The sequence below is a fragment of the Felis catus genome, chromosome D2, assembly GCF_018350175.1.
Source record: "Felis catus isolate Fca126 chromosome D2, F.catus_Fca126_mat1.0, whole genome shotgun sequence".
NCBI lineage: Eukaryota > Metazoa > Chordata > Mammalia > Carnivora > Felidae > Felis > Felis catus.
Genome location: NC_058378.1, coordinates 38,472,896 through 38,485,971, shown reverse-complemented (window position 1 = coordinate 38,485,971; position 13,076 = coordinate 38,472,896). Strand labels below are relative to the sequence as shown.

At 54.3% G+C, this 13,076-nt stretch overlaps 1 long non-coding RNA gene across 1 annotated transcript; it reads right to left on the bottom strand.

Moving 5' to 3' along the window:
- Positions 1-7,249: 7,249 nt before the first annotated feature.
- On the bottom strand, positions 7,250-10,683 carry LOC109492517. Its single transcript, XR_002146415.3, has 2 exons — positions 8,376-10,683; positions 7,250-7,512 (listed from the first exon to the last, which is right to left on the bottom strand). It is a non-coding gene; the product is annotated as an uncharacterized LOC109492517 (long non-coding RNA).
- Between the last annotated feature and the right edge of the window lie 2,393 nt (positions 10,684-13,076).

The window sequence follows — 13,076 nt, the reverse complement described above, 5'->3', positions numbered from 1 at the left end:
GCAAAAAGACAACCGCAAAACCTGTGTTTCCAACACAGTCTCAATTCCAGGAAATTTCATTCTCTTTACTCAAGATCAGTACGTAAACATACACACACACACACACACACACACACACACGCACACGCACACACACATACATCTATACCTGTGTGTGTATATATATACATATAAATGTGTGTGTGTGTGTGAAATATGGTTTATCAACTTACATCTGTCTTCTCACCAAATAAATAAATAAGCATGAATTCATCCATCGGGAAAATTCACTTGTCAGGATCCATGTCAGATTTTTACCTGGGAAACTCTCCCATGTCATTTCAGTGGGGACAGGGATTGCCCAGAGATGAGCAGAGGGCTGATATGGGTCATCAGGGGGCACGGTAGGAATGAATCAAGGCTGTTTCTTCCATTTTCTCCAAGACTGTGCTTTGTACCCAGGTATGTGTGTGGGAAAGGGGTGGGGAGGGGAGGTGCAGGTCCCAAGATGTGGGTCCTTCAGGGAACTCAATCCTGTGAATCATTGCCACGAGGTGTCCATGGGGTCAGACAGCCTGCCTTATAAGGCCATCTTCTCACTCACTATGTACCTGAGTCTCAGTTTCCCCCATATACCTATTGCAAAGAGTCATATTTTTTTTAATTTTTTCATGTTTATTTATCTTTTTTAGTGAAAGAGACAGAGCGTGAGCAGGGGAGGGGCAGAGAGAGAGAGAGGGAGACACAGAATTGGAAGCAGGCTCCAGGCTGTCAGCACAGAGCCCGACGTGGGGCTCGAACTCACAGACAGCGAGATCATGACCTGAGCCAAAGTGGGACGCTCAACCGACTGAGCCACCCAGGCGCCCCTGAAAAGAGTCTTATTTTTAACCTACCAGGGATTTCAAAGTGAAATCCACAGAGTATTGGGGTCCCCGCGCAATTTGAGAAACTTTTTAAATTTGGTACTTTCATTTCAAAAATTGAAAACCATTAGTGAAACCGAATGGGGATTGTGTGTAGATGATCACGTGGGCACCAAATAATGCCTCGGGAATTCAGAGCTTGCATTAACATCCGGGTTTACTCTCACGTTTTTTGCAAAACGAAGGCCAGGAGACTTCGCGGGCTGCTGTGCAAACACAGGTTTAGCGGTTTAGCAACTGTTCAAACAGAGACAAGCAGAGGGAGGATTGAGTCATCAAACAGCACCGGGGACACCGGCAGGCCACAGCAACCCGCTCTGTGCTGGAGCGGGCAGGACTGTAGAGGCCACTTCGGGTGCTGGAGGAGCCGCGTCTTAGTTTGCAACAACCCTCTGGATGGCACTACCGGGTAAGGCCACGCAACTGGAAACTGTCTTGCTAAATGAGACATAATTTTTGTTAATGTTTATTCATGTTTGAGAGACAGAGACGGAGTGTGAGTGGGGGAGGGGGAGAGAGAAAGAGAGAGAGAGAGACACAGAATCCAAAGCAAGCTCCAGGCTCCGCGCCGTCAGCATGGAGCCCATCGCGGGGCTTGAACCGTGAGCAGCGAGATAATGAGCTGAGCCGAAGTCAGACGCCCGACCGACTGAGCCACCCAGGTGCCCCGATGGGACATAGTTTTCTATTTTTAAGTTATTATAGTTGAGGGCTCTATCAAACTGACTGGCCCATCAAAATCTTGGGTTTGTGGTTACAAATGTGTCCATTTTAACGCCTAAAAAATAAGAATATTGGTAAAGCTCTGGTATTAAAATACCAATAACATTGCCAGTAACTCTAATGATGGCCCGGTGTGTTCAAACATCAAAACAATCTAGTTGATAACAAGCAGAACTTAAAATGGGAACACATCCTTCTATTATTAAAGCCCACATTGGTTATTTTATTTTCAGCAAAACATCATCTGTCACATTAAATTAATGCCATTAATTTGAATTTTAATGGTTTTGCAGTTTTGTTTGCATTTAATGTGTAATTGTGTTTTGGTTTTATAGCAGTGTAAGAGCTAAAAGCATAAGGAATTTATACTTACTTTTATGTTTGTATATATTTAAGTAACAATATGATCAAAATAATTTTAGTCAACGCCGGGGGTCTGCAATAATTTTTTCCCCTTTAAAATGCATATATTAGTCAATTTTAAGAATCACTGAGACTGCACCATAGCTCGCTGCTTAAATGCACAAGAGTACTTGAATTGAAAAAGTCCTGGGTGAGGACCGATTTGGCCCAATGCATTGTGGGATGGGGATGTGAGCTCAAAATGCCCCTAGGAATCTAGATGGGAGCTTTTCAAAGCACTAAGCCAGTCAGTCACCATCTCAGATGGCTAAAGGACCTAAGGGGCTTTTCTGTCCCTTTCTGCTATTCCCTTCTGCTACACGGTTCCAAGTAATTCCATGTAATTCAGTGATAAGCCATTAAGCTCCTCGAGATTCGTAACTGGAATCATCTATGACACTCTTTGCATTCATGCACTTTGCTGGAGGAGAAGGTCCACGGTCAGGTGCGCATTTCCATGGCTCTCAGCGGGCCACGGCCACCCCAATAGTGAGGGCAGTGGCTGGGGGCCCCTGTGCCTGACCCCTCGCAGGCACCTGCTCGTTACCTTCCATCCCTACTTGAAACCTGAGGAAGCAGAGGCTTGGAAGGGTAGGTCGCTAACCTGACATCCACAGGTGAGGAAGTGTCTGGGCAGGGCCTTGAACTTGTGTCCATAGGATTCCAGAGCCTGGACTCCTAGCCACTCCACTCTGCTGCCTCCTTCTCTCCCGGTGGCTGTCGGTGAAGGCGGAAGGTAGGAGGTTCGCAGGGAGTAGCTAATCTCCCACAAGTAGGGCTGTTCTTCTATGTAACAGTATGAAAATGGGAGTCCTTTACCCAAAACTCCAAAGCCAGAGGCAGTGGGCGGCAAATATCCCCATATTCCAAATGGGGATTGCCAGAATCCATCACCCAAGTGTGTTGTGAGGTGTGTGCACTTCTCACTCCTCAGCCCACATTTAAAGCAAAGCCAGGGACCTTGTGTCTGTGCACAAGCGGACTTTTATGTTACGTAACGTGCTGGGACCTCACTGCTCTCCGCACCTCTGCAAGCTCCTGGCCGGGACTCCAGAGACCCTGTTGATTAGGGGGCCACAGAGAGGGGGCAGCAGTGCCTCATTCCGCAGTCGGAGGCCCCCTGCCCTGCAGAAACCCCGAGCCCACACCCAGGCACAGGTATGTCTATTTATCACACACCTCCCCCAGCTTTGGGGTGGAGGGCATCCCCGAGACAGTGTCCTGCTCGGGGAACTCGGTGTGGGAGGTGAACCAGGGGAGGGTAAGGCCAAGGGCAGCTGCAGATCCTGCAAGAGAATCTGAGCTTCTCCGGGGCTAAGAGGAGGCCATGGGAGGTAACCAGGTTCTAGCAGTGTGTTGGGGACCCACACCTGGAGTGACAAAGGACCACTGAGGGAACACCTGTACCCGCACAAAATAGCCCTGGGATGCAAGACGGAGGCCTTGAAAACAAGACAGAAAGACAGAAGTCAGACAGTACTGCTCATCAAAAATCATAGGCCCCCCCTCCTCCACCCCGCCCCCCATTTTGCCAGGCCCTGGAGAAAACAGGGCCCTGGAGAAAACAGAGCCCTGGTCTCCAGGGCTGCCGTAACAGAATCCCACAACCTGGGTGGCTTATAACAGAGGTTTATTGTCTTATAGTTCTGAACACTAGAGGTCTGAGACCAGAGGGTCAGGGGGGCACGCTTCCTTTGACCGCTCTGGGGGAAGATCTTTCCTGGCCTCTTCCAGCTTCTGGGGGTGGCTGGCGGTCCCTGGCCTTCCTTGGCTGGTAGATGATTCATCCAGTCACGTGGCCACCTTCCGTGTGTCTGTTCCCTCTGCATGTCTGTCCAAATTACCCCCATTTTATAAGAACACCAGTCATACTGGATTAGGGCCCACCCTGACGATGTCATTCTAACTCAATCGCTTCTATAAAGACTATTTTCAAATAAGGTCACACGCTGAAAGAGTAGGTGTTAGGACTTCAACGCGTCTTTAAAAAAAAAATTTTTTTAATGTTTATTAATTTTTGAGAGAGAGAGAAAGAGTGTGAACAGGGGCAGAGGAGGGGCAGAGAGAGAGCCTGACATGGGACTCAGACTCATGAACTCTGAGATCGTGACCTGAGCCGAAGTCGGACGCTTAACTGACTGAGCCACCCTGGCACCCCAAGACTTCAATATATCTTTTTCCAGAGACAGGATTCAACTCGTAACGGTGGGCAACCCATCCCCAGGCCACTGCCGGACTCCACGCAGGGAGGGAGACACTTTAAACTGGATGCAGAGGACAGGCTGTGCACGGGCTGGACTGGGCCTTTTTAATATCTGAGAGTAGCATTTGTTCTGGCGTGAAAAGGGTTGAGAAGCTCTCGCACGTGCCTGCGATGTCGTCAAGGGGAGGGGAAGGAGATCCAGCCGGGCATGATTGAAAGCATCGAAGGGAGAAAAATAAAGCCATTTCCTGTTCGTACCCCATCGAGTTCAGCCCATTCAATATATGGTTATATATACAAGAGGCAGCTAGGGACCACGACAGCACAATATAACATCAAGTGAATTAAATCAACTGTGGAGGGGAAAAAAAAAGGCAGAGAGAAGAATGCTAAGATAGTCGAGGAAGAGAGACTTGTATGTGCCCCTACGAGACATTGGTCTGGATGGGCGTTCAAGGATGGGATGGATTCTGCCCAGTGAGCAGACAGAGAGGTGAGAGCGGGACCTGTGTGAGCAGAGCCAGCCCCCGTGCCAAAGCTGCAGACAGCCTGGATCCCATCCCAGGAAGGTCTACGACCCTCTTAAAGAACTTTTATGTCCCCCATCCTGGGCAGCGGATGCAGATTTTATGTGTGTCTGCAGGAGGCTAAAACTGTCTTCAAACACAAAATTATAATGATCAGATGTCTGTCTCGGGGATGAGAGTGTTTCCTCGAGCCGAAAGAGCCCCGCAGACAGTGCCAGAAGTGGATTATAAATAACCCACTACCACGTCTCTCCTTCCCACTGCCGAGGCTCCTGGCCTCCAGTGTCTTTCTCCCACTTGGCGAGATCCCAGATTGGTTTTAATTAACAGTTTTGCTCTCTCAGCTCCATGCATCCAGGTTTTTCCGGATCAAAAGATGTGCTTCTGTCTCTTCTGTCCTGGCTCGTGAGCAAGGTGGAGGCTGATTAGGGTCTCAGAACATAGGAGAGAATAGAAAAATGCCACTCGCCTATCAGAAAGGAGGATCTCGAGGGAACTACCCACTACAGAGAGGAGGCCCATAGCCTGATGCTTTGCGGAGAGGTTCTCGGCTGGGTGTCCACCTTCATTTCTGAACCCTGAGGGCCACAGGAGATCAGTAGCAAAATGTCTCTAAGCGGAGGCCCCGATGCTAAGTCCCTGCATTCGGCCGTGATCAGATCCGAGCTGGAGGAACAGATCTAGCCTCCTCTTCCTACTCGACCTCCCTTGTAAGTGTCAGACCTCCCTTTTAAGTGGGCTGGGCGGCTTCAACCAAACTGGGTATGTGCTGCTCACACCCACTAACTAGCCTTACAGGCCCTGCCCTCCAGCGCTGGCTCCCGCTTTCCTCCAACACCCTTCTCCCACCCACGTCTCTACCTCCAAAGCCTCCTGCTCCTTCCGAGACCAGGACTCCCACAGCCTTGCCGGAAGCCACCTTCCTCGGGCCGAGAGCCCATCTCCCTTCAGACCCTTTGTCCTTGATCTGTTCACCCTTCCTAAGGATCCCTTCTATCTGACGTGAGAGCCTTGCTTCCCGAAATGGGCGCCACTGAAGGCAAGCAATGCTCGTTGTTCTGCAGAGGGAAGGGGGCCGTTAGGAGCAAATGCAGTAGAGAGTTCCTGGATTCCACAGCCCCCTCAGGAGGGCACCCAAACCCTGACAATTGCATAATGGAGCACGCTTAACCCCATCGGAGTCAGTATTCCCCAGGTTCTGTGACCACAGAAACTTTCGTCCCCATAACATCTATTAGCGGTCCCCAGGCACGGGGTGTCACAGACCCCACTTTTGGAAGAGCCACGTGAGAGTCTTGATGATGCCCAGCACCTCCGGCAGGTTCTCGGCATCGGGATGGGGGCGACCCGCTGCCTCGTGTCTCACTGGCCCTTTCTCGACACCGTGCCCTGCGTGTTGTAAGCCGCAGCCATCACCGGGCAGTGTCCACTCACCAAGGCAGTGAACAGACTTGGGGAGACGTTAGGTTGGGTGCTGAGATAGAAAGAAGGCCCCAGCTCGCCCTCTACCCCGAAGCCCACTCCCCACTCTCCCACCGTGTGTCCCTTCCCTTCTCCACAACCAGAAGGGCAGTGAACTTCTCCAGAAGGCGGCCAGTTTTTAATAACCACACAAAACCTCGCGGACAACGAGGCGTGGCGGAGAACCGTGTGGCGCACAGATCAGAGCCTGTGATCTCACGTTCGGTGGCTGATCTGGGACCAATTCCTTCACCCCCTGAACCTCAGTTTCCTCATCTGTAACAGAACCACTGTCATACCAGCTGCTCCGGGTGAGCAGAAAACCTGCCTGAGATGCCCTGTGAGTGGGCACAAGTCTGGCACAGCAACGTGGGAGGGCCTACGACAGGTTATGATTCTGGATCCTGTCTGGGAATACATTTCCTTTCGCTGACCCGTGGGGCGTGTAGGGGGTGCGAATCTCACTGAAACGAGAGACCCTAGGGTCTCACTTAAATTAGTAGCAGATTTGGTGGCCTGAGAGCAGATATGGGGCTCTCTAGCGGGGGTCCTGGTGACTTTCTGGGGAACCCCTTCTGTTTCCTGGTTCTGCTGGAATGGAACAGATCAGAGTTGCCGTGGGAGCATGTCTGAGTCCTCACGGAGGGCCCTGTGGGGGGTGGGGGCATGGCCCAAACACCCAGTTGTGGGGCTTGGTCTCCATGGGCCTGGCATGGGCCATCCCTCGAGCCACCTCCTTTCTCCTGTAGGCCCTGGAGGTCTGTCTAACGGCCTTGGGGAGGGGATAAGGCTGCAGGAAACACAGAAGCTGGACATCTCTTTCTGGCATGGGACCCCAGAAAGCCATCTCTATCGGGAAACAAGGAGGGCCAACGGTCTCTGATAAAGGATATGAAGGGTACACAGTGAGTCAGAGCAAGTGCCCCCAGCTCCTGTGGCTGGGTCTCCCTGGGCACAGGGAGTGGAGGGGACCAGAGGGAGTTACATCAATGGGGTTGTCAGTAGGTCCCAAGAAGATGAACCCCACATGAAACTCCCAAGTATATTTGTGGGATCAGGAAGCAAAATGCCTGGGCTCTGTGGCTGGGGAAGAGGCAGGGTTCTGGAAAATTTGAGCTGCAGGATTATTTCCAGGCAGATGAGGCCTCAGGAGGCTTTACAGTGTTTTCGTGCCCCAGGGGTGTCCAAGAAGCCAGGTGTCCCATTCATCCAACACCTGCACAGGCTCCCAGATCTCACACATCCCGAGGGAGGAGAGGGCCACAAGTGCACAGGGTCCCGTGTGCATCACCTTGGTGGGAAGGCAACCAGAAACAGAAATTGAATTGTCATAGGAAATTTGAGGAAATTCCATTTCTTGCATGCCTGAGCTTTTGACTGACGTTCCCAGCCACTGAACCTAGCGAAATCTGGGGACCATCCTACCATGACCATCAAAGACACGGGATCCAGAAGGGGATCTGCTAGGGACTAGCCCGGAGCATGGAGCACTGTCTCCCACAACTTCTCCCTCTGCGCCTCTGAGCAGCCTGCAGCGGAGCAGCCGCTGGCCCTTCTGGGGCCTGGCGCTGACCTTCTGACTCCCTGAGGTCTGAGGGCCCCGTCCCCATTGGGTCACGGGGCCTCCATAGTGTGGATTAGACACGTAAAATCCTCAGTACTGTGTCTGCTACAGGTTAAGTAAGCCCTTGATTAATGGTGGCTATTGTTCTTATGGTGATCACAGAAAACACACCTTCTGCCTCTCCCGAGTCTCCTTGGCATAGCCCTCACACTCACCCTCCCTACCCCATCCTCCTTTCTCCCCTAGGCCCTGGTCTCCTGGATGCTGGGACAGGGGATCCTGAGTGGATCGTGGGGGAGTTCTGGTCAGCCCACGCGGGGGTAGGGCCGTCCCTCACCATTGGAGGATGCCAGAACCTGGAAGGACCCCCAGACCAAAAGGCACTCACACCCTAGTTCCCTGGATGGACGGGCGGCAGCCCAGAGGAGGTGGGGCAAAAGCAGAGCCCAGGCCTGAGAGCCAGACCAGGCTCGCCCAGGCCACTGCCTTTCCTGCTGCTCCTCCCGCCACACACCCCCTCCCACCCAGGCTGGATTCAGGCGTTGGGAGGAGGAGGAGGAAGAGGAAAAGAAGAAGGACTGCTGACTCACGTCTAATAATGGTATCGCTCACTTCCTTGGATCCAGTCCCAAAGGGGTGGTCCCCGAAAGTCGGGAGGCGGCAAAGCAGCCCATAATCCCCCTGCACGCTCTCCAGAGAACAGCACCGAGCTAATGGACTCAACCCTGCCTCCTTCCCGAGGCCCTACAGAGCAACAGCCAAGACCCTGCAGCAGCCCGACAGCTTGTAGGACCTAGGGGTCACATGAGGCCCCATCAGGTGGGCAGGTGGGAGGGACATTGTCTCCTTCCATCTAGAGGTCCTGTCCTGGGAATTCAGACCTGTCTTCATCAACGCCGCCTGTGGGCGTGTACTGTGCCTGACAAGGAGGGGCTCCAGGGAAGGAGTGGGGGGACCCTGTTCTGAAGGCCCCCATGCAGGACTCCCCACTTTCTGCAGATAGCTGCACCTTGGCAACTCCCCTTCTTACTCCTTCTCTTTGCCTTCCCATCCTGTCCGTGCACCAGTCCTAACCATCCGATTGCCTCTCTGTCCCTGCAGCCATCGGCACACTTGGGGCCACAGTAGCCTGTGCGGCCCTCCTGTCAACTCATCCTCTCCTACCTTTGCCAGGTGGCCAGAAATCTGACATCCCAGTGACATCACCCCCTGCATAATAATCACAGTGACACTGAGGGGCCCTGGCCACCCACCTTCGTGGTGGCAGAGGAGCCCAGGCCGGCCTGTTCCGGCACCGTGCTCTCCCCCACCCCTCCACGTCACCCCCGCCTCCCACAAGCAGTGCTGGTGTGGCTTTTAGCAGGGCCGACTCAGGGCTCTGGCCTCCGCCTCCTTGCTCTCACGGTTTTGCTGCCTGTGATAGATCGTGCTCAGGCTACGATGAAGGTGGTGGCACAGGAAGAGGTAGAATGCAGAAGAATGTAACGGCAGGGCAGCAAGAATTGCCTCGCAGGTGACGGGGAGACCCCTGGGTGCCAGTGCCAGCCTGAGGTGGGACAGTCAGGGCCATACAACGGAACACTCCGCAACAATGAGGAGCAGAGAAAAGAAGCCAGACACAAAGGAGAACCGAGGTCTCCGGGATGCCGGGCATGTTCTATTTCTTGATCGCAGTGCTGGCCACGCAGGTGTGTTCACGCTTTGTGAAATTCCATCAGAATGGACACTTGGTATTCATGACCTGCTCTGTAAGCATATGATACTTCAATACAAGGTTTACAGAAAAGGCAGCAGACCTGCAGCTCTGGGCCTTCTGACCTGCCAGATTCCCCGCTTCGGGCAGGATTTGTTGAGTTCTGAACTTCGGGCACACTTCGAAAGTAAAGATGCCCAGGGCCCCGTGCTCGCGCCCTGGAGCCTGCTCTGTGTGCGTCCCTGGCATTGCCTGCCTGCTGTGTGCTGTTTGTTCGGTAGCAAACAGAAGTGAGAGCGTCCACAAACCCAGCCCGGGCTATTCTCACCGGCCCTTTCATCCGGAGCCGGTGGCCTGGCTTAGATCGCCGGCAGGCCAGCCTGCACACCTCAAAGGCAGGACGGTTCCTGTGCACGGGGACAAAGGTTGTACAACTCGGCTCCTCTCTAGGCATCAAACCAATTACCTGTGGTCATCACCCAGGATCTTGGCTCCGCTCTGCTACAAAACAGGATCCGGCCGAACCCCTTCCCTTTTACAGGCGGGGAACCTGAGGCCCCACGATGGAAGAGCTTGCCCAAGGCCACTTCATAGCTCTCCTGTGGGCAGGCCTTCACCCAGCTGGCCTCGAGAGCGAGTACTGGGTCTCTCCCCCCAGTGGCCCCCACCTGCCCTTCAGTGATTGGAAGTGGGGTTGTTGAGAGGCTTCTTTCTTTTAAAAGAATCTTAGAGGCTCAAAGCAAAAGGAGATGCATTTTCACTGGGCAGATTTGGGGCATGCTGGACTTCCTGGGGGGCAAAGGGCATTTCTGGGGCCGCCCAGCACGGGAGGGTCACAGCAGGCTGGCAGCCATCAACCCCTGTCTGCAAAAGCGGGGCACAGACATCAGCCCCAAACTCCGATCTCAAGGTTCAACACGGTGGGATGCTGTCGACATCCCTTCCCATGACCTTTGCAGCGACCCCCCAGGGGCCGCCGGTGCAATCTGGGGGACAAATGCAGCCTGTGGCCCTTTCAAAGCCAGTGAGGCCTGCGCCCTCTGCCCTTTGCTTCTCCATTGTCACCCCTGCTCACCCATTCCCATGTCACCCTCTGCACCCCAGCCTTCAGGCCATCTCGTCCCCTCCTTTCTTCCTTATTTATCCTCATATTCGCTTGTTCGTGCCGCCCCCCATCCTTCACCCCTCCACTCCTGAACTGCCGCTCCCCCATTCTCCCCTCCCTTCTCGCAGTCACAGCACTGACTCCTTTCTTCCCGTCCCCCAGGCGCACCTTTTCCTCACGCGTCATGGCAGGTGTTAGCGTTGTGCTGATGCTCCCAGCCCCCTCCCTTCCGGACGGGAGGCGACTTTCACCGGCTAGACCCCTCGTGGTAGAGGATGGGCCTTGGCCCGTGGTAGCCGCTGGAGCTGACATGCGTCTCCCCTGAACCAGAGCCTTTCATGGCCAGTGTGAGCCCCCCCCACCCCAGACATCATGGTTAACTGCGTCCCAGTGACCAGCTGTAGCCCGACAAAGAGGCTGGATTCAGAGCGAGGAGTGAATGGAGCCCAGCTCCCGGCCCACCACAGCAGCCGTGGAGGCGCCCCCTTCCAGAGAGGCTGCTGGAAGCAGGGCTGATTGACACCGGCCAGCTGTGCCCTCTGAACCCGGCACGGTGTTCACGTGAGGGTGTGCTTGCTTCCCTCAGGCTCTCCCCACAGATGGCACACCGTGACTGGGCCAGAAGTGGGATTCCGCTAGCGGGCAATGTTGGGCTAGGGGCTCCCCCTCGGCCTGCTCCAGACCTTGTCAGAAGTGCCCAGTGGTCGAGCTCCTCCCCAGAGTCGGTCCCTCCCCTTGTCCTTCCTCGGTCTTGGTCTCGGGTCTCGGACCTGCCCTGAGCTTCCCCGCCCTCTGCCTTTAATCTTCCACAGGCACCTCCCCAAATCAAGGCATATCTAATCCCATCCTGAAGCCCGCTTGACACTGACATCTCAGCTCACAAAGGCCGTGTGCACAAGCAAGAACGAATCTTTGTTTGCTCCCTGCTGCGGCATACCCTAGCCTTATTCACTCGTTGACTCTCTCATCTGGCCACTCAGTCTACACTCAGCGACAAGCCATTCCTCCACCTGCCACCTATTCATTGACTCCACTCCGACATCTACACGTACTGGCGCGTGTGCAGCTTGGGCTTTTGGTGTGTGGGCACCCTTGGTAGCCCAGGTTCCTGACAGATGTGAGTCCCCTCCCCCGCCGCCCATCTGCCTCTGTCTCAGCCCTTTCTAACGTCTAGGGGACACTGTCAAAGTGGAGCCAGCGCTGACTCCACTGAATGGAGTGCAGGACATCAAGCCTCCCAGACGAAAGCCACCCGGGTAAAAACTTGAACACTCTCAATCCTGTCCCAGGCGGGGAAGGGGATTCGCCTCGTGTGGGGGACAGAGCAGGCAGACGGGGCAGACAGGCGAGCCGAGATTTGGAAATGAGACATGGCAGGGATTACTGCCTTTGAATCAGCCCTTCGTTCCCCAACCACTCGCTCCCTCTAAGTAGTGCGCTCATCTGTAGCCGTGCCACACACATCTGGGGCTTCGTGTCCTTCCCCGTTAGCTTGTAAGGTGGGTTTTTATAGGATGAGCATTTGGGAGCCCCGCCACCTGCCTAAGGCCTCTGGGACCTGAATCCTCCTCCTTTTCAGCCACTCTTTCCTGGGGGTGTGAACTGGGGTCAGACAGAGGATCAAAGAGTCAGAAGAAGGACTCTTGATTGTCCTTGCCCTGTTCTACCGTCCATACGGCCTCCCCCTAAAAGATTCATTCGTACCCCATTAAGAACCCTCAATAGCCCCCCATCAGCTTAAGGAGGAGGCCGAACTGCTTGGTATGATCCTTCACGGCCCTCCTCAGACTGACACCAGCCAGCCCCCTCCCGCCCCCTCCCCTGCACCTCTCCACCACACACCCTGTGCACAGCCAGTCGCCCTAGACTGCCTCCTTTTGCCAAGGGAGGAGTTAGACTCGATAGGCTTTCACTCTCTTGACTTTGCTCCCTCTTTCCGCTCCACCTGAAGCGCTTTCCTGCTGCTTCTCCCCCCGACACAGCCTATCTTGTTCTGTTCCCTAGGACACCACTCAAGGGGGAGCTTCTTTGGGACCCCTGAATCAGCTACCGTGACGTGAATGCGCTGGTCCGGCCCCAGGGCATTGGTGTAATCCATGCCGCAACAATCCCTTGCCTACCTGCCTGGTTTTCCCTGCCAGGCGTCAATGTGGAGAAGGAGCTTTGGACAGGACACCAGCCTGGCTCGGCCCTGCATCCCAGTAGTCGGCCCTGCCACCTTGAGCGAGCTACCCTACTTCTTCGAGTCTCTGGTTTTGCATCTGTAGGGTGAAAACCACACAAACCAAGAGGTGTGTGGGCTCGTTTTCTTGTCTTTGTGTGTCCTCGGCACCTCGCCTGGAGGCTGGTGCCTCATGGGCACCAGTGGACTCATCTGGTCCAACTTCCTCATTCAGGAGATGGGGAGCCCGAAGTGCGGAGAAGGAAAATTCGCTCAAAGTCGTAGGTGAAATGGGTCTCAGGGAAGGGGCTGACCCCAGGCCTCAAGCCCTC